General features: G+C 34.2%; 1 protein-coding gene across 2 annotated transcripts in view; it reads right to left on the minus strand.

The window, feature by feature from the left end:
- The window catches only part of ATRNL1 (attractin like 1), a 734504-nt gene that overhangs the window by 639390 nt on the left and 71534 nt on the right, over positions 1–23580 (minus strand). The window lies entirely within an intron of this gene.

Raw genomic sequence — 23580 nt, forward strand, 5'->3', positions numbered from 1 at the left:
AAGGAGTATAGGAAATGGTAGCTATGTGGGTAAATATTAAAGGTGTCATTTCTCATCTTCCCTCCCAGTAAATGATAAAAACAAAAATTATAACAACTTATTATGGTTTTCATAACATATGAGATACAATATCAGCACAAATGAAAAGAAGGAGATGCAGGGATCCTATTCTGAGTTCCTGACACTGTATGTGAAGTGGTAGAACATTATTTAAAGGTAGAATCTGAAAAGCTAAATAAGCATATTGTAAACCCTGGAGTAACCTCTACCGAAATAAAATTTAAAAGTATTTTAATAAATTAATAGTCTTACAGATGCAAGAAGCTGAGCAAACCACAAACGTGATAAATTCAAAGAAATTCACACCACAATGAAACTGCTAAAAACTAAAAGTGCAGAAAATATCTCAGAAGCAGGTACAGAAAAATAACAAATCACCTAGGGAACAACAGTTCAAATGACTATGATTTTTTCCTAAGAAACCATTCAGGACAGAAGGAAGTGCTGAAAAATAACTATAACGATAAAAATAGCTATAACTCAGAATTCTATATCTAGCAAAGATATCCTTTAGGGACGAATGTAAAATGAATAGATTCTCAGATGTAAAAAAAAAAAAAAAAATTTTAAGCTGATCCACAGCCAGTAGACCTACTCTAAAGGAAATACTAAAATAAGTTCTTCAGATAGAAGGAAAATGGCAACAGAAGGAAACTTGGAATGAAAGAGGACAATTTATCACTGGAGCCAACAATTCTAATTGTGTGAACACCCAATAATAGAATATCTAAATGAGTTGAGCATGTATATAAAATAGATAACCAACAAGGACCTACTGTATAGCACAGAGAAGTATACTCAATATTTTGTAATAACCTATCAGGGAAAAGAATCTGAAAAAAATAGATATATATGTACTGAATAGATATAAAAATAGATATATATGAACTGGATCTCTTTGTTGTACCCCTGAAATTAACACAACATTGTAAATCAACTATATTTCAATTAAAATTTATTTTTTTAATTATTAAAAAATTAAAAATAAACGAGTGAAGCAAAAACCAATAGAACTTAAAAATGAAACAGCTATATCCACAGTCATAACTGGGGGTTTCTACACTGGTTTTTCAAGAACTAAGGAAAATACTGAACAGAATATCAGTAAACATATAGAAGACTTGAATAACTCCATCAACCATAATATAATTGGCATTTATAGAACACCACAACCAACTACAGCAGAATACACATATTTTCAGATTCATATTTGACATTCACCAAGGTAAACCATATTCTGGGTCAGAAAATAAGACTCAAGAAAAATTTTAACTGTAAAAAATATAGTCTCTGTTGATAATAGAATTAAACCAGAAATAATGGCAAAAAAGATATCAGAAAAATCTTCACATGTTTGACTCAAACAAAATACTACTAAACAACCCAGCAGCCAAAGGAAAACAAAACAAAACAAAAAAATTTAGAAAACATTTTGAACTAAATGGAAACAAAAAAGGCATTTCAAAATGTGTGGGATACAGTTAAAGCAGTATTTAAAGCAGCCATTCTCAACAGTGGTTTGCTGAAGCATCAACTGGCATTACCCGGAAACTTTTTAAAACTGCAAACTCCCTGGCACCAATCCTGACATAATGAATAAGAAAATCAGGGATTATGGCATAGCAATCTATTTTAACAACCCTCTAGGTGATTCTTATGCATCGAGTTCGAGAACTACTGGCCTAGAAGGAAATTTATAACAATATTTATATTTTTAAAAAGAAGAAAAAGGTCTCAATCTCAATTCAATGATCTAGTCTTCCACCTTAAGAAATCAGTAAAACAAGAGCAAATAAAACTCAAAGAAGAAAAGAAATGTAACAAAAAAAGGATTAATCAATATGACAGAAAACAAGAAACAAAAGCTGGTTGTTTGAAAAGGTAAATAAAATTGATTAACCTATTAATCTCTAGTCAGACACAAGAAAAATAGGACACAACTTATATCAGATGTGAGGAGATATCACCAGAGATTTAAAATATTTTTTAAAAATAAGGGAATATAATGAACAGCTTTTTGCTGATAAGTTTAACATCTTAAATGATATGGATAAATTCCTTAAAAACACAAACTACCAAATATCATTCAAAAAGAAACTGATAATTTGAATATTGCTAACATTTATTAAAGAAAATAAGTGCCATAGTCAAAATCTTTCCTACAAAGAAGGTTCTGGGCCAGACAGTTTCACTGGTGAACTCTACCAAACATTTAAGAAAGAAAGAATACCAATTCTACACAAACTCTTACAGAAAATAGAATAGGATGAAACACTCCCCAAATCATTTTACCAGTACCCAGACTGTAAAACCAGACAAAGACATTACAAGAAAAATACACTATAGTCCAATATCTTTTATGAGCATAAACATAAAAATTCTTAACAAAATTTTTGCATCTAAATTCTAACAATACATGAAAAGGATAATACATTATGGCCAAGTGGGGTTTATTCAAGAATACAATAGTGGCTTCACATCTGAAAGTCAATGCCATTCATCATTTTAGGGAATCAAAAAAATAAAGGAACAACTGATCTTCTCAATAGATGCAGAAGACTATTTGACAAAATTCAACATTATCCATGAAAAATACTCAGCAGACTAGGAATAAAAGTGAATTTCCTCTACCTGATAAAATGCATCTAAAAAAACATACCACTAATGTAGTATTACAGTAATTAAAAGACTGGAGCTTTCCCTCCTAAAATAAGGAAAAAAAGGCAGGAATGCCTGTTCTCACTACCTCTACTCAGTATTGTACCAGAGATCCTAGCAGTACAATAATACAAAGAAAATACTAAAAGGTATATAGATTGAAAAGGAAGAAGAATATTTATTAGCATGAGCATAACATATGATCATCTATACAGAAAAGAAGAAGGAATCTACCAAAAATACCAAAAATAAGAAGGAACCTACCAAAAATCTACAAGAATAAGTGTATTCAGCAAAGTTGCAGGATGCCAAATGCTGAAATACACGATGTCCATAAATTAGAAGACTCAATATTGTTAAAGGCTCAATTTTCCCCTCTATAGATGTAATGCAACCCCAATTAAAATCCCTACATGCTTTTTCTTAATAAAATGACAAGCTGACTCTAAATTTTACATGGCAACGTGAAGGACCCAGCATAGTCCAAAACTTTTGAAAGCAAAATAAACAAAAACAAATGATGGAGGATTGACACGGCCTGATTTACAAAGCTACAATAATCAACAGAGCATGGTGTTAAACATAATATACGTCAATGGAACAGAATAAAGTCCAAAGGTTGACTCATACATATATGGTCCACTGACTCTTCAACACAGGCACCAAGGTAATTCAATGGGGAGAGCAAAATCTTTCAAACCAAAGAACAATTATAGATTTATTTTTTTTTATATCTCAGCCCTTACTTCACAACACATGAACTTTAACTCAAATAGATGATAGATCTGAGCATGAGAGCCAAAACTAAATATCTAGTAAAAAACACAAAAGAAAACCCTTTGTGATCTTGAACTTGACAAAGATCTCTTAGGTAGAACACGTTGATCAATTGTATTTCATCAAAATTTAAAATCTCTGCTTTTTAAAAGACACTGTAAAAATGAAAAAGTATGCCACAACTAGGGGAAAAATATTTGCAAAATACGTATCAGAGAAAGAACAAATATCCAGAATATATAAAAAAAAAATTCTTATAATTCCATAATAGGAAGTCAAACAACCCAGTTTTCAAAATGGACAAAAAGTATGAACAGACATTTCACCAAAGAAGATATATAACTGGCAAATACTGAAATAAAAAGATACCCAGTATCATCAGTCATCAGGTAAATGCAAATAAAAACCATAAGATATCACTACAATTCCAGAATAGCTAAAATTAAAAAGACTAACAATACCAAGTGTTGGTGGGGATGTGAAGTAACTGGAACTCTCATACCCTGCTAGTGGGTTGTAAATGGTAGTATCACTTTGGTAAACAGTATAGAAGTTTCTTATAAAGTTAAATATATAACTACAAATAACTCAGCAATCCCACTCTTCAGTACTTACACAAGAGAACGGAAGACATATGCACAAAGACCTGTATGCAAACATTTACAACAGGTTTTTATTCAAAATACCTAAAAATTGGACCCAAATGTCCACTAACTAGTGAATGCATAAACAAATTATGTCTTATCCATTCAATGAAATACCACTCAAGATGACAAAGAAGCAAACTGCTGATATGAGCAAACATTTAGATGAATCTCAAAACTATTATGCTAATACAATGGGACCACAAACCTCATGATTTCATTCATATGAAATTTGAAATGAGGCAAAACTATAGCGACAGAAAACGGATCAGTGGTTACCTGGAGCTAGAGGATCATGAGAGACTGACTGCACAGGGGCGTGAGTACACTTTCTGGAGTGATGGAAATGTTCTGTATCTCGACTGACGTGGCACTGACACAACTATATCGATTTGTTAAAGCTCATCGAGTTGCACTCTGAAGACTGGTGTTTTTATACACACACATATGTGCTGGGGACGCATACATGTGCCTTTCTCAGGCTCCCTCAGCTTAGTATATGGCAGCTCCATTCTTCTAGCTGCTCCACCAAACACCTCAGAGCTATCCTTGACTCCTTTTCCTCATATTTGACATGATCTCTCAGTGACCCCTGCTGTAACCACTTTCAAAACAAATCTAGACTCCAACTACTCCTCACCACCTTCTCTGCTAACACTATTTCAAGACAATATCATTATTCACGTGAATGACTGAACACTGGAAGTGCACAATAGAGGAGAAAAGATTTTAATGAAGTTAATTGTTAAGTGATTTGTGAAACAGACTGGCAAGGATACCTTGGCTTCACTATAAATAAAGCACCAAATAGTTCTATTACTCCCCGCTATGGTGCCAAGGGAAGTTTTAGCCAAGCAAGACCCAGCTTGCACAAATGCTTCCCTTACTTTACCCACACTCATAAAATTATATAAGCAAGCCAATCTCCCTTCCCTGCTCTCTCAAGCCATGTTCACACCTCCTTGGGAATCAGCCCTGCAAACCTCAGAAAGCCTCATTTTGTGAATAATAAGCCTTTCATATTCTCTCGCTATCTGTGTTTCATACTCTCTTGGCACCATCAGTCTCAATGTCCAAACCAAATATGGGGGGGGGGGGTACCTTCTGTGGGACGATCACAATATATCAGAACACAATAGCCTTTATCGCAGAAGCAGCAAAAAGATTACTCAACATAAAGCTCACCACATTCGCATTTTAAAAGACCAATATTCCAGGAGAGTAATAAAGCTTCAAAATATATAAAGCAAAAACTGAAAGAATTATAAGGAGAAATTTACAAAATCAACACCATCGTGGAAAATTTAATGTACCCTTCCCAGTAACTGACGAAACAGTCAAAATATCAGTAAAGGTCTAAAAGATTTTAAACAAGTAATTAACTAAAATTAATAAACAAATGTATTAGGCCATTTTGGATAAAAGGTCTGGCACTTTCTTAAAAAATTAAAGCTAGATCTTCTTCCTGACCCAGCATCCTTAGATATTTAGACAAGAGAAATAAAAACATATCTACTAACTGACTTGTACAAGAATGTCCACTGAAATTTTACTCATAACAGCCCAAAATTGGAAACAGCCCAGGTATTCATCAATGAGAGAATGAACAAAGAAACTGCAATGTACTCATACACTGGAAAAGCACTCAACAATAAAATTACTAATAAACACAACATGTATAAATCTCAAAAGCATCATGGTGAGTGAAAAGCCCATTTTAAAAAGGGTGCATAATGTGTGATTCCCTCTATATGAAATTCCAGAACAGGCAAAACGATTGGATGGGTGAAAAAAAATCAGGAAGCAGGGCAGGTATCAACTGGGAAGGATCATGAGAGAACTTTCTCAAGTAATGGTCAATGTCCCATATCTTGATATAAGTTTGGGTCACAGATATGTATTTTGTCAAAACACTGAATTGTACACAAGATTTGTACATTTCACTGGATGTAACTTTTAAAAGTTACATACAAGGTTTGTGCATTTTCACTGTATTTATGTGCTTATTAAAAACATGAGTACAGAACTCTAGTTAATAACAGACATGCTATTATGTTTAGAGGTCAAGTGAAGTGATGTTTGCAATAGTCTTTAAAATGCGCCAAAAAAACAGAAAGGTAGAGAAACAGATACACACATTGCTAAGTAAAAAACAAAAAGATTAATTGTAGAAGGTAGGTAGTATGTCTATGAGAATTCATGGCACAATTCTTTCAATTTTTATATATTTTTTAATACAGGATATGTTCTGTGACCATAATACAATAACCTAGATATTAATAATAAAAAATTAGTAACTAGAAAACCCCATGTTTGAACATTTTAAACTGCACTTATAAATAACCCATTAGTGAAAGAAGAAATTACTATGGAATTTTAAACAAATTTTGAGCTAAATAACAATGAAAATACTACATACCAAATCATGTAGGATACAACTATAGCCATGTTTACACTGTTTATGTTACAGCTTTAAATGTATATATTTTTAAAAATTCAATGAAGAAAACCTGAAAGATAATAAATTAAGCATCAATATAAAAAGGAAAAAAAGTGTAACAAATCAAAATATATTAAAAGGAGGTCATAATAAAAACAAGAATTAATTAATAAAATAGACAAATGAATATACCAAAAAAATCAATAACCCCAAAAGTTGGTACTTTGAAAAGTATTAAGATTTACAACCTTGTGGAGAATCTGACCAACACAAAAAGTAAGAAGACCCAGGTAGCAAATATTAGGGATATAAAAAGGGATATGGCTATAAAATATTTTAAACTTCACTAAAAGCATATTGTGAAGCACTTTATTTTTAGATCAATACATTGGAAAATTTAGATAAAATGGACAAATTCAGAAAATAAAATCAAATTACCAAATCTGACAAGAGAGGAAAAACTTGAGTAGTCTTATAACTCTCAAATAAACTGAATCTTTAATTTTAAAATTCTGCCACAAAGAGAACTCCAAATCCAGATGACTTAAACCAAGCATTTCTAGGAAAAGTAGCAACAACTGAAAATGTTCCGGGCAATGGAAAAAGAATTATACTGCTTAGCAAAACAGAAACTGTTTCTCAAAAAGTTATCTGTAGAAGAGATTATGGCTTTATTCCAAAACCCCTAGAGGATTTTGTGATTCTCCAAAAAGAGTTAATAATTTTTAATATCAGTAAGTATCCAATTAGTGTTTAGATTTCTAATTATCTTATAAACTTTTCCTTCGGAAGTTTGTTGGAATCAGGATCTAAATGAAATCCATACATTGCAGTTGCTTGATATGTCTAGTGAATCTCCTTTAATCTATACATTCTCCATCCCTATTTTTTTATTGCTAATAGTTTGCTCTTCAACATTTTTCGTCAATACACAGGATGAAGGCATAGAAGGTATACTTATTAAATGACCACTGACCCAATAAAAGGAGGAGTTAATTAAATCTTTAGGTATCAGAAAAATGAATCAAAAGCAATGATGAGCTGAAACTATTTTAACAATATATGTCAAGCCCTTCACTGAGATTCTAACATTAAATTGACAAGTACAGGATAAAGTATACCCTGCTCCCTAGCAGTTACATAAAAAATAAAAAGCAACGAACTAAGTAAGAAGTTTTATTATTTGTAGGCTAACTATAAGTCAACATAATAATATTAGTATAAAATATAAAATTTAGGTTGCAATAAAAATATTAATAAAATGTCCAGAAAAATGGAAAGCAATGGTTTCACATTAGGTAACACATTGTGCTCTGTTAGGCTCTGATAAGCTTGAATAGCTCATCACAGTACAGACTGTCCAGAGAGTGTGATAAAGATGACAAAGGGTCAACTAAGATAATGTGTATCTAATATAATCCTGATTTTGCCATTCACTAGCTGCGTGATCACTGGCCAGGTGTGTGAGAAATCTGTGCCTTAATTCGCTTATTTGTAAAATGGGGTAAAAAGGACATAAATTTGCATATTCACATTGAGGACTAAATGAGTTAATATTTGAGTTAATACAAGTTAATACTTGTAAAGTGCTTACACCACCACCTAGCATAGAGTAAGGTCTGTTGTTTGTTATTAGAAAATATTCTTTAAAATCATTAACATCTGTGTTAATGTAAGGCACTACCAAAAAGATGTGAGGTACTGCCCTGGTGGCACAGTGGTTAGAATCTGGTTGCCAATGCAGGGGACACAGGTTTGATCCCTGGTCTGGGATAATCCCACATGCTGCGGAGCAACTAAGCCCATGAGCCACAACTACTGAAGCCCACTCGCCTAGAGCCCGTGCTCCACAAGAGAAGCCACTGCAATGAGAAGCCCACACACTGCAACGAAGAGTAGCCCCCACTTGCCACAACTACAGAAACCCACGTGCAGCAACGAAGACCCAACGCAGCCAGTTAATAAATAAATAAATAAATAAATAAATAAATAAATAAATAATTTTTTTAAAAAAGATGTGAATGGAAAGAAAGCTTGTTATGTGAAGACTGAAGGAACTAAGGATGTTTATCTAGAGAATGGAAGATAAGTTGAAAATAAGATATCTCAAAATATTTGTAGGGCCAGTATGTGGAAGAGTGATTAAATTGCACATGTACAGTTCTATATAGTAATGAAAATCCAAGTACAAATTACAAGAAATGCATTTCTTCTAAATATAAATAAAATTTTTAAAATATGTAAAATAATAGGATGGCTGCCTTTTAAGGGACTGATAAGATACTTCCATCAATGAAAGAATGTTAAGCACGAACAGAAAGACCAGAATTTTCTGCATCTAAATACACTAAATCTACTAAAACTTTTCAATATAACCAATGCATAGTTTCAAATATATATGTATAATATTTATATAGCTTATAAACAGTTTTAAAAGCAAATGGTTTAATAATTCCACTTACCAAAACTAAACCTTTTTTATTGTGGTATTTTGGGAAACATTTAGTAAATATAAAAAACATACACCATATTATCAGCGGCCTTTGTCACACAAACCTAGCAATATATTAAAATATTTTACTTACTACGTTACAACTGTTTCACTTTACCTAATTAGTTCTGAAAGTTCTTCTTAATGAAACTACACAGCAAATGCCAAATGTAATTGAAGCACAGTTAAAGTTTGTGTTCTATGATTCCTATGATTGAATCATTTTTAAAGGGGGAGATTTCCTATACTAAAATCTCCTAATTCCTACCACCTAATATTGTGTTCTATAGATTTATATTTCCAGATAACCAGTGTGCTGAAAGCAAAGTCCAATTTACACTTGAAATTCACCAGAATTTTGAAAAAAACATATGTTAAGAGCTGAAGAGAAGAGAAAGCCATATAGTATCACTACACTTACAGAGAAAAAAATTACCTTCCTAAAAATACCATATCTAATGGTTTTTAAATCAAAAGAAAAAAGTTAACATAAAATGACATTAATAATGGCTTCCCAACTATACCTCCCAAATCCTAAAGGTATGAAAAATAGTACAGCAAAACATTAATATTATACTAACATTGAGACTCACATGGAGATTCTTAGAAAGTTTATGAGGTATTGCTAACCTAAAGTGAAATAAATTTCCCTCAGGACTAACCCAGAAGAGCTTTATGGTCCAAGTTAGTAAAAGCACGCACATAACTCCCCCCTGAGATTTACAGATTCCCTAAAAATCCTATAATTCTAAGTATAGCAAAAAAGGACAAACTGACATTTCCTCTACTGCCAGAGCAAGTTCACAAGAATTCTTATCATCTTCAGTTCAAATATATATCCTATATAACCAAATAAGAAAAAAAATACATCTATTTCCTCTAATCTATTTTAGCACTTTATTTAGATATAATTTCAAAGATACAAACAGGATGCAAGAATAGTCAAATTATTCTCATATACCCATTACTCAGATTCACTAATTGTTAACATTTTGTTCCATATGTTTTATCATTTTGTTCCATATGTTTTATCATTATCCATATGTTTTATCATATGTTTATCATTATCATTTTGTTCCATATGTTTTATCACACACACACACACACACACACACACACACACACACACACACACACACACACACACGGAACGATCATTCTTATTACCCCTAAATATTTCTGTGTATATCTTAAGAACAAGGACTTTGTTTTTACAAAACAATATTACAGTTATCCACGTCAAGAAGTTTAACATTTATACGCTGTTTAATGCACATATATATTTCCGTTTGTGAACTGAAATGCGTCCAGTGTTGAGTCCAGTCTTTTATCACCTACTACATTCAGTTGTCATGTTTCTTTAGCCTTCTTTAGTCTGGAACAATTTTTCAGCCTTTCTTCCTCTCTCATGACACTGACATTCTTGAAGAAAAAAGCTCTCCCCCTTATCAAATAAAATGTTCCTCATTTGAAGTTTATATGCTATGCTTCATGGTTAGATTCAGGTATACATTCCCAGTCAGAATATGCAAGCCAGAGGTCAGTAACCTACGCTCCATGGGCCACATCTAGTCGGCCAGTCACTTTCCTAAACAAAGATGCACGGGCACAGCATATTCATTCATTTACCTACTATCCGTGACTTGCTTTCAAACTTCAATGGAAGAATTGAGTAAATCAGAGACTTGATCTGCAAAGCCTAAAATATTTACTGTGTAAGTCTTCACAGAAAACCTTTACAGAACTCTACTCTAAGCGATGTTTCCTTGAGCAGGTACCATATTTGGAGGCACACAAGATTCATTTTCCCATGATTTGTAGTGTTAATTCTGACCACCCAGACAAGGTTCTAACAGATTTTTACCCTACACAGTTACTAGTTTTCCCCTGCACCCTATATAAACAATCTGTGGGAAAGACACAAATATCATGCACATCTCATCAAAACTTCGTTCCCACCCCCACAGAGCTAGCATCCATTGTTGATTCTTTTCGAAATCAATTGGTGCTATGATTGTTGCAAAATGCTGATTTTTCAACTCCAGCAACACCAGTCAACATTCCATGTAGAAAAGAGGCTTTTTCTCCTCTATCTGTGTCTATCAGTCTATGTAAGCTCATGGATTCCTATTTTCTCCATGGTTTATAATTTATTACTTTCCTAAATTATTCTCATGCTCATATTATCCCAGACTGTACCCATGGAACCCTCTTCAAGCTGACCCCATGCTCCTTTGATGTGACCCGGAATTTTCTTGAGCACTTCCATATTTAACATAACAAGATGTACCAGGCTCATCTTTATTTTTCCCTACCACAACCCTAAAATCAGCCATTTCTCCAAGGAGCCCAGCTTCTTGTTGTAGGAATGTCACTAAAACTATATCTGGGAATATGAGTGATCAACATGCTCGCTACTACCGCAGTGTCTTCGCTTCTAGACCTTTTCTGAAGAATCAACGAGTATCTGTAACTATCTACTTTCTAATCGTAAGCTCACGCTGATACCTCCAATTCCAATCCACCCAGGCAGGATTCTCCCTGGCCTTCCCCATTTCATATTTGTATCTCCCGTCTTCCGTATCGGGAACTCTAGTTTCCAGCAACATCAACATATTTACTCATTCTTTCAACCTAACCATACCTTAAAATAATTTCAGAATTGCTTCACCAAAACCTTCAAAAAGCAAACCAAAAGATTTGTTGGCAGTTCTTCCCCACATCCACACATATACTAAAGGCAAACAAACACTTGTCAAAAACTCACTTGTATTAGTTCTTTTCTCTCCCTTTCAGCATGACTGTATTACTCATTTGACACACAGCTGGGTTCATTAGTTTTAGTTTGCATTACTCTAGAGTTGTCTTCTCTTCCTTTCCCTGCTGATTTAATTTTTATATATAGATAAGTTTCTAAAAGCAATATGCTTCTAAAAGTCCAAAGTATTTTTTAAAATTACAAACTCAGGGAAATATATTTTCATTTTTCATTTCCTATCCTTTCCACACCATTCTCCACTGCCCCTTGTAAGTAATCAACATCACTGCTGTCAGGCTTATCGTTCTGATGTTTTTTGCTCATATAAGAAGGCATAGTATATTTTCTAATTTCCCTTACTTCACTAATGTAAAAAGAGTAGTACATTATGTATACTGTATACTTGATCACAACATATCCTGTAAGTCACTCCCATTTGATTTCAGAGTCCATCATTTTCTACAAGTGCATGACCACTATGTGGGTGTACCAGAGTTTATCCACCATTCCCTTACATTTAGCATTGAAGTAGTTTCCAAATAATGTTACAATAAATAACCTTGTACATACAAAAAAAATATGTATTTTTGTGTTTCTGGAGATGTATCTGCAGGATAAATTCCTTGGAATGGAACTGATATGTATTTCTGTTAGATATTTAAGCTGTTTTAAAATATAGCCCAAATTCTCCTAAACTCTTACCACTAAGAAGTGGGATCTATGAACGCTTCCTCTGAACCAAAGGGTTTGTGACTGCTTCGATCAAGAGCATATAGACATGATGCTGTGTGACTTCTAAGACTAGGTCATAAAAGCTATGCAGCTTCTGCCTGGCTTTTGTGGAATGCTTGATCTTCTGATATTCCCTCTTAGGACACTCCTTTTAAAACTCAGCTGGCATGCGGAGAAGTCCAAACTAGATGCACACTGCGTAAGTTACCTAAAAACTGTCCCAATTGATCTTCACCTTCAGTCATCTCAACTGAGACACAATATATATGAGTGAAAAGCCTGCAGATGATTCCAGCTCATGGCTCTTCCTTTGCAGTCTCTTCCTAGCTATTCTTAACATGTTTACATGTAATTTTCTATTTCTGTGCTAAACGTGTGAGGTTTAAGTGGACGTGTTATACTTGCTTTCTAAAGTAAATTTGTAAGCATTCCTTCCCTTCTTATTCTCTAAAACAATTTAAGAGCATTGGGATTATCTTGTTATTAAGTTTGCTAAAATTTCCCTGTAATATCAACTAAGCTTAGTGCTTTCTCTACTTTTTCCTATGGAATTTACTCTACATAAACTTTCTCTCTCTAGTGGGCTCAATTTTGAGAAACTGTTGTTTTCTAAGAAATCATCCGTTTCTTCAAAATTTTTAAATTTATTTGCACAGATATACAAAGCAGTCTTTTATTTTTTTTACTTTTCCTCTCTAACAATATTATTCCCTCATTGTAATTTCTTATTTTGTATATTTGTGGTTCCTCCCTTGTTTCTTGATTAAATGAGCTAGTGGCTTATCTATTTTATTATTTTTTAAAAAGCTGTAATCTATAAAAAAATGATCTATTGTTTTTTCTGTTCTTACATCAATTTCAGCTTTTACTTTCATTATTTCTTTTCTGGCACCTTTTCTGTTTGTTCAGTTTGTCATTCTTTCCCTTGTTTTTTGAGCTGGGGATGTGGTTCATTTAGTTTCATTCACATTAATATAGTTCCATGATCATCATTATTAATATAGTTGCATTAATATTTTGCTTAATGCTAAAAATATACCTCTGATAACTGCTTTAAAAGTATCTCATAGATTCCTACAGGCATTGTTTTTACTGTCATTTTTTTAAGAACTTTTATTGAAATACAGTTAACATACAATAAACTGCATATATTTAGAGTGTACAATGTGGTATTTTTTTCTTATTAGTGATGTATATACGGCAATCCCAATCTCCCAATTCATTCCCCTCCAACTCTCCCCACTTTCTCCACTTGGTGTCTATATGTTTGTTCTCTACATCTGTGTCTCTATTTCTGCCTTGCAAACCAGTTGATTTGTACCATTTTTCTATATTCTGCATATATGTTAATATACGATATTTGTTTTTCTCTTTCTGACTCACTTCACTCTGTATGTACTGTCATTATTTTTTGACAATTTTGTAATTTAAGCTAGTATTTACTTCCTTTTCCACCCAACAGAAAGGCTTTATATAACATTCAGGTATTTAATTTTAACATTTCCACCTTCTGGAAACTATTATGTTTTCTTTATACCCTAATATATGATCAACTTACGTTTTGTGAGATTTCTGTGTGCACTTGAGAAGATAACACTGTCTACAATCAGGCTGTATTGTTTGATAGATATATATATTCTTTTCTCCTGTCAAGTACTGAGAGTAATGCTTGACCTATTTTCTACTGACAGTGATACTATCTACTTCTCCCTGCATCACCTATAATTTCAGTTTTACATAGGTGGTTGCTGGGTTATTTGGTGCATTGATATTCTTCTATTACGTATTATATCTTATTGGTGAATTGCAGTTTTTTTATGTTATAAGGCGTTCTTATCTCATATAATGTCTTGGTGGCCTGAATTCTATCTTCTCTGGTATATGGATCACAACCCCCGCTTTTTCACCGTATCCATTTTCCTAGTAAATCTTCCTTCGTTCCTTCATTTTAATCTTTCTGAATCAATGTGTTTCAGATGTGTCTGTTTGCAACACACAGTTGGATTTTGCTTTATGTACCAATTTGAAAATGTTTTCTTTAAACAGGCAACAATCTTATTCATGTTTATTGATAATATATATGCTGAATCTCAACTTTATCATATTATTTTATAATTACTGTGTGAATTATGATGTTTTTCTGAGGTTTTTTTTTTTCTATTTGATGGGGGGTTTTTTTGGTATTTTAGGAAGTTTATATTTTTGTCCTAGTGGTTTCCTTGGTGTTTATACCTTTCACAGTGCCCTTAATTCTCTCCTTTCCTACTTAATGTTTAAAATCTGTATGTCAGTTTTAATCCTAGGTATACTAGGAACAATAGTAATCAACATTCACTATCTTGGTTCAATGGTTCCTTTTATTTGTTTTATGTTATCAAGTCATGTTATAAGTAATTTTTTGAAGACTAAGAGGATAGCGAAAAACTACTTTTTGCAAATTTCAGTAAGAATTTAAATATAGCAAACCTCTTTATGTCAAATAAATGTTGAGGCATAAATATACTAAAAGATAAAAATATATTGTTCACTCATCAAATTCTTGAGCTTGAAAAAATTATTTAGAATATCATCTTATGAAGATTCATCATCTAAGATTTAATGGAAATGATCAATTCCACTATCATCATTATAGGAATAAATGAAAAATTCTAAATTCTCAATTATGTTCAATAAAAGCTAAACATGGGCTACTATGATGATGCCTCCAGTCTTCTCTTATGCCTCTTTAAACGTGAAAGATAACAATATAGACAACATATTTCACTGTGGCATCATCCTTCTAAACAGCTTATTTTCTTGGTAATTTAATTTTTTAGCATAGCTGGGAACAACTGACGTGCAATGAATTCCTAGAATGATAAAATAACAAAATGTTTCAAAATACAGGAAAAATAAGAACACTAAGATCCCACAATGCAACTTATATTTGTAAAAGAGTCCAATAGATCCGTCTTGGTAATTACATACAGAATATTCTATTCCGTATCTTTTAAATAAGTAAATGTTCTCTTTATTCTTTGGAAGACTTCTAAGAAAGAATGAAATTTATGAAACAACAGTCTTCATAGATAGTTAGGCCTGCTCAAAAAAGAAACTAAAAAACTAAAACTGGGTCCAATAGATCCTTACGGTATACCACGAATTAAACGGCATCCTCTGATTCCTACTTATTATCTATGCAACAGTCCATGTTCTTTTTCTGCTTTCTCCTTTCTCTCTTCCTTCTCCTTCCATTTTCAGTTGTATTATTTCTGCTTGGACAGAACATATAACATTTGCATACCAGTCACCTACTGACATCCCCACCACCCTTGTTTCAGTCTTAGCTCTAAAATTCAATACATGAAATGTTCTCTATCAGCCTTTTACCGGAAGTGATCCCATTCACCTCTTCATTAGATGGAGCTTATTCTCTAGGAGAGAGGTTGGTAAATTGAAGCCCACAAGCCAAATCCAGCTCACCAACTGTTTTTGTAAATCGAGTTTTATTGGAACAGGGTCCACTCGTTCATTTATGTATTTTTTACAGCTACTTAGTTGCAGCTTCAGTGACAGATCTAAGTGGTGACAAAACACAGTGCGTGGCCTACAAAGCCTAAATTATATTTACCATCTAGACCTTTACAAAAAAGGTCTGCACATTTCTACTGTAAAAGAAACAGGGCACATATGTACAAAATTATCTGAGTTTTGCCAGGTTCAAATTGTTTTTTCTATAGCCTTGACACGTGAAGGACTGTTTGCCAAGATATAAAAACCTTTAGCCTGTATTTCCTTTCCTCGAGTTTCTTGAAAAATTTGCTCCATGGTTGCCATGAGCTGTAGGCTGCTTTTGAGAAATCTGATACTAATCTAATCTCTTGCCCTTGTAAGATATTTCATCTTTCTGCCTCAAAAGCCTAGGATTTTTTTTTTATCTTTTAAAAGATAGCATTTTTATCAAGATGTCTCAAAATTGCTGCTGTGGGTGAGTTTCACCAGGTATCCAACCCAAAAGCTCATAAACAGGAGAAAGGATAGGTGAATTATGGTAGAGTCAGACAATGAAATACAGTAATGCAAAAAAAAAGTTAACTGTAGGAATACTTAACAATATGAATGAATTTTGGTAATACAGTGATGAAAGAAATAAAAGAAAGCTTCAGAAAACTGTGTAAAATATTATTTCCTCTTCATAAAATTCATAAAATTTATAAAATTCAAAAACAAGTAAACAAAACAACATGCCATATACACATACATGTGTATGTCATAAAGCTATCTTTTAAAAAAATATACACAACAAGAAATTCTGGATTTCACAGAGGCAGAAAACTTTAAAAAAAAAAAAAGTTTATGAACATAAATTATTATAAAGAGAAAACTTGAACACAACAAATGGTTATCTTATTAAAATGAATATTCGCTCATCATCTAGATATACTTCTGGGGGTGATTTTGCTAGTAAGACATGATTACTTCCAAGTTGATAACATAATAACCAAATAAAGCTGAGTTAGAGTAAACATAATTATAAAAAAAAAACTTAGAATATCAAAAAATGGTTGCTTTTTAACATTTAGAAGGTAATATATAGACAAGAGTGCTGCTTATTTTTAAAAAGTTAGAATACCTACTGTCCTTGAAAAATGTTAAGCAAATATATCAATCTTTAACAATATAAAATGCTACAGATGACCACATTAAAATTTTAAAATTCAAGAACAGTAGAAGTAGAAATGAACGAAAAGACCCAACTCCATGCTATTGCAAAAATCTGTATTTCTTCTGACATTGTTCTCCGCTAACAAACTATGCAGGACTTCCCTGGTGGTCCCGTGGTTAAAACTCCACACTTCCACTGGAAGGGGCACGGGTTTGTTCCCTAGTTGGGGAACTAAGATCCCAATGCCAAGCGGCGAGGCCAAAAATTAATCAATTGATTAATTAAAGGTTAGACCTTCTTTATTAAAAAAAAACAACAACAACACAAGTGTGAAGTCCTCTCACAGAACACCTCTTTCTCCCAACCTCCGGGATCCTAATACCTAAGTACACATGAAGGATCATTTAGGTTAAAAGTTATATTTGAATCTCTAAGAACTAATAGTAGGTGCAAGCAGACATGCTCAAAATAAGCAATTGTAAAAAGTCTAATAAAAAGACTGTTTACAAAAGTACGGCCAGGGCAGCATCCTGGAACTATCAGAGCAGAAAGCCTCTACCATCCTGTGGCATGAAAAAAGCAAGAGGAGGGACTGATTTCTAGAATTCTAGAGAGCAGCTGTACGGGGAGGAACACCTGACAGTTCAGCCTTCAGCAGGACAACCCAATTAACCCAAGAGGATCCAGCAAGGAGGGAGCTGGAGGAATAAAATACCTTAACCTCACTCATCTCCCACCCTCTGATCTACTGATAGTGCCTCCTCCCAGCGGATCCCAACTGAAGCTGGAGGGCATGGGAGCAGAATGGAATGGTGAAGGGTAGATCTGGAGAGACAAATGGAGTACTGTATCAGTCACATCACCACTAGGAGAAGAAGAATATGCACAGTACACAATTTAAAGTGTGGCTAATTATGCTTTTTAAAACATACAGAAAATATATAGTTCACTTTTAAAGAATATTGCTGAAAACCCTATTCATTCATCCACAAATATTTATCAAGTACCTACTACATGGCACTTCACCAGCAGTAGACATACAGAGAGGTACACAGCAGATTCCTGCTCTAAAATTAACTTCTTAGAAAAAGAATATAAGTACCAAAAAATACCTTTAAAAAGCAGGATATGTGTCATATTCATTTATAAACAAAGAGATACAGGAATTTAGAGGACAGTTAAACCACTTCCAGAAAATGAAAAAGGCAGAAAGTATAGCTGTGGGACACTGAGAGTCTTCCATCATGACACAATTATAAAGGCCACCTCCACTTTGTTACTTAAACAAAACTTTGTGGAGCCTTTACTGCAAGCTTATTTCCTCATTAGACATTCTCCTGACAATTTCCAATAATTTTTTGCATGAAGCTTATTGTTTACTGTCACTCCCAACCACTTGATAACCATACACTTTGAGAAGTTGTACTCTAGGGTGCCTGATAAAAAAAAAAATTTCTCTGCCAGATCTATTTACGTGTGCTCCACAGAAGCTATTTTCTCTAGTATTCTGTTGTTATACATCTACACACATTTTCATATAAATCAAGCCACACTCAATGAAACAAATCTTCAGCTAAAGAACAGATTGATTTTGGACTCAAATATTATGTGTTGATTTAAAGCCTGGGTAATTAAGCTCCATCACCACTGTGGTAGATGCTTTATTAACACACCCATTAATGGCAGCCTTCTCACGCCTGCATTAATTCTCAACTCCCCTAAGAGTGTTACCTGCACTTTCCAAGGAAAATTCACTTGAATCCTTGTTTCATGGTCTGCTTCTGCGCAAACCCATGTTTAAAAACATCCTCTATTTCCTGACACTAACTTCTTTGCTCCCCTTCACAAACAAATTTCCTTGAAAGAACTGACTTTGCCTATTGTGTGAGAGTCCACTCCTCTCACTCCCTCTTAAATCCAATCCAATCAGGCTTTTAAATTTTTTTATTACTTTTATTTATGTATTTATTTGCTGCATTGGGTCTTCCTTGCGGTGTGTGGGCTTCTCATTGAGGTGGCTTCTCTTGTTGTGGAGCACAGGCTCTAGGCACGCAGGCTTCAGTAGTTGTGGCACGTGGGCTCAATAGCTGTGGCTGGTGGGCTCTAGAGCGCAGGCTCAGTAGTTGTGGCACACAAGCTTAGTTTGCTCCATAGCATATGGATCTTCCTGGCCCAGGGATCGAACCCATGTCCCCTGCATTGGCAGGTGGATTCTTAACCGCTGCACCACCTGGGAAGCCCCAGTCAGGCTTTTAACCCAAACACTACACAGAAACTGTTCTTGTCAAGAGCATCAAAGACCTGCAGAGCACTAAACTCAACAGTCAATGCCTAGTAATTATTTTACTTGACCCGTCAGCAGAGCAGCAGGTGGCACAGTTGATTACTCTTCTGTTTAATAATCTTTCATCACTTAGCTTCTAGTTCACTGTACTCTTCCTTGCTTATTTCCTTCCCCCTGTCCCCCCACCCACCTATTATCCCTGGAACACCCTAGGGCGCAATCCTTTTCTCCTTTTTATCTACACCCATTTCCTTAGTGATCTGATCCAATCTCATGACTTTAAATGCCATCCATAGCCCAAGAAGTCCCATGTTTACATCTCCAGCCCAGACCTCTCTCTAGAGCTCCAGGTCCATACAGTCAACCGCCTACTTGACATTCTCACTTTAACGTCTAATGGAAATCTCACATACAACATGTCCAAACCGAACTCCTGACCTTCAAGTCACCTTCACCTCAAACCTGCTTCAGAATCTTCTACATGTCAGTTGATGGCAACTTCACCGTTCCAGCGGCTCATGCCAAAAACCCTGAAATCATCCTTGACTCCTCATTTTTCCCTCAGACTCTACATCAAAGCCCTCAGCAAATACTACCTGTTCTACTTTAAAAACATACAAAACAAACAGACTGATTCTCATCACCTCCAATACTTCCGCCCTGGTCTAAGCCACCACCACTTGCCCAGATTACTGTAACAACTTCCTAAGTGCCCTCCTTGCTTCTGTTCTTTCCTCCCTAGAGTTTATTTTCAACACAGCAACCAAAATGATTCAATTCAAAATTATGTCATTGCTCTACTCAAAATCTTGCAGTGTCTCTCCAGGTCACTCAGAGTAAAATACAAAGACTAGGCAGAAATGTGATGATCCTACTCCTTACTACTTTTCTAACTTCATCTGTTAATCTTTATTCTCCCATAGTCTCTTTTCCAGACTCCTTACTGTTCCTTGAACATGCCTGTATATTCTTGCCTTTACACTAGCTGTTCCTACTTTCTGGGACCACTCTTCTCCCAGATATCCATATAGAAAACTCCTTCACTTCATTCAACTCTTTGACCAAGATTCATCTCCTCACTGAGGCTTACTCTGGCCTCCCTATTTTGTGACCACCTTCCACCCTCAGTATTCTTTTTTTTTTTTGAAGCTCTTTATTGGAATATAATTGCTTTACACTGTTGTGCCAGTTTTTCCTATACAGCAAAGTGAATCAGCTGTATTTACACCCTCAGTATTCTTAATTTCCTTCTCTTGCTCTATTTGACTAAAAATTACTGTCTCCTAACACATCATGTATAAGCACACCTATTATGTTTATTATTTATCGTCTGTATCACCCTGCTGGAAATAAGTTCTGCAAAGGTAAGGAAAAATACCTGATGCATCATTTGCTGAGAAGCGTTACTGCACACCTTTGGAACCAAGTGGAACCAAAACTATGCTCCTATAAGCTACAAAAGTCAACGCAATATTTGGAGGTACTCCTTGGCTCAACAAATCCTCTAAAATTCATAAATAGCCATGACAGTAACTACAGTCTCAACAGCTAAAATATATTCTGCAGCATCTTAGTTTTTTTTCAAATGTTAATGTACAATGTTCAAATTAAGATAATTAAAGTTAACCAGATAGTTCTTTTGTTCTAAATCATATTATTACGAAAATCTCAAGGAAGAGTCACAGTACTAACCACAGAGCCAGAAATACTTCAGAATTATCTGCAATATTACTAGAAGTTGAATAAGTGGTCGCTTGGAGTATGTTAATTGGAAGTTTTTGTCTCTTTTTAAAATTTCTACATATTGGTGAGATCAATATCCCTAGGGTATACTTCAGAGTAAGTTTTTATCTAGTAAAATATTCTGTTTTCATGACTTACTATGCTATAACTTCAGCTTTCTTTTCAGTTACCCTCACTGCAGTGCTGGTTAAATAGATAGCCCCTTGCTTAATTTAAAATAAAATAAAAAAAGAACACCCTTTTTTTTCTTAGTTCTCTAGACGCTTTAAACATGTAAGGATAATTATAGTAAATCCAATCTACATTTGGGTAGTTGATGCCATTAAAATCAGTCCAGAAAAAAAGAGTCTAAACTCACATCACAGTGTAGTAATTCCCACTAAGAACAGAGCGGGGAAAAGACTTTAAGTCTCTCCATAGAGATAAGCATTCACTTATAACTAACATGATAAATTATCCCATTACTTATGTTCAGAGCAGCTTTATTTAACATATATCGTCCCTCGAAGTAGCACTTGTCTATGGTATACACAACTTAATTATTATGACAACATCTTCACATATACCTACTGTTCTTTTCTAAGTACTTTTCAAAGTAGAAGTACTTACAGAGTATTTTTTGACATCACATACTTTAACAATAAGCAACAAATTCAAAATGCTTTAGGAATAAAGAAATACGTTAAATTTAAGACATAATTTTACAAAAGCTGATGAGTTCTACTTTGTACTTAATTCACAGAATTTTAAAGCTACTCATAATTCATCTACTATCCTTATAAAACTCATAAATCATGTATTCTTTCCATTTTCATATTATACTACATTCATAAAGGTGCCTGACAAATAATACAATTAATAGGACGAAAATCAAACCAAAAATACCCCGTTGATAAATTTATTTAGAAATAGTATTTTGGTTATAAAATAAGCCAAAAAAAAAAACCCTCTGTAGGGCTTCCCTGGTGGTGCAGAGCTTAAGAATCCACCTGCCAATGCAGGGGACACAGGTTCGAGCCCTGGTCAGGGAAGATCCCACATGCCGAGGAACAACTAAGCCCGTGTGCCACAACTACTGAGCCTGCACTCTAAAGCCGGAGAGCCACAACTACTGAAGCCCATGGGCCTAGAGCCTATGCTCCACAACAAGAGAAGCCACCACAATGAGAAGCCCATGCACCACAACGAAGAGTAGCCCCCACTCACTGCAACCAGAGAAAGCTCACACATAGCAACAAAGACCCAACACAGCCAAAAATAAATAAATAAATAATAAATAAATAAATTTATTTTTAAAAAAACCTGTTATAAATACTTTGAAATTTACCAAAACTACAATTGACATTCTGTAATCAAATAATTCCAAATAAAAACAAAAACCTACCAACCAATGAATTTAGTGGATAACAATCTATATTAACATTTACCATTCAGAGAAGATTAGAATAAATTTGTTGTGCCTTCCTAATGATCCTTGGAAAGCAGAGCCACCACCATGTCTCAGGACTGAATGAGAATATCCTTCAATAAAGGGAAATATGAAAAAAGTAAAACATATTCCGTGCACTGTAAACTATATTCAGTAGGGAGATGGAGTAGGGAAGGCATGTACCAATCAGGAGTCCTATGGATTTGGTTTCAATGGCCAATACTGCAGGTAAATGTAAGTACTGCATCAGAGAACCACTATATAAAGTCAGGAACCCTAAAGGGTTATACCGTCAATGAAAAAGTGCAGTTTTATAAAATCTGTTATATGGAGGCAGATAGCAAACATCTAATTCAGCTTTGGCTCTATACAGAGGGAAAAAATAGTTTGGTCATAGATTAAGCATCATGTCACTTTGGGGCATAAATTCATCCCACATACAAACTCAAAAAAACAAAAAACACGCATGCTAAAACTTTAACTTAATTTGGACGTGGGATGCTAGGCCCCCAGAAGTCCACACTCTCTCTCTAGAGAAGGGGTAGGCAAACTAAGACCCAGGGCTAAATCTAGAACAAAGCCATGCCCATCTGTTTATGTCTATGGCTCCTTTCATGTTGCAACAGCAAAGCTGATTAGTTTTGACAAAGACCATATGGTTCATGAAGCCTAAAATAGTTACTATCTGTCCCTTTATAGAAAGATTGTGGCCCCTACCATAAAACACTTATAATAATGTCAAATGTGTTCAAAACAAAACAATGTGAATTAAATTGGTAGAAAACAGTAGCCTCTAAGTTGGTGATTGATCAAAGAGTGAAAGTACTGGTTAACTATCGACTTAGATAAGTATTCATGTTAAAAATTCAGAAGTCATCACCTATGATTCAAGTACAAACATGGTGATAGTTTAATCCTG

Source organism: Hippopotamus amphibius, chromosome 5 (genome assembly GCF_030028045.1).
Source record: "Hippopotamus amphibius kiboko isolate mHipAmp2 chromosome 5, mHipAmp2.hap2, whole genome shotgun sequence".
Taxonomy (NCBI): Eukaryota; Metazoa; Chordata; class Mammalia; order Artiodactyla; family Hippopotamidae; genus Hippopotamus; species Hippopotamus amphibius.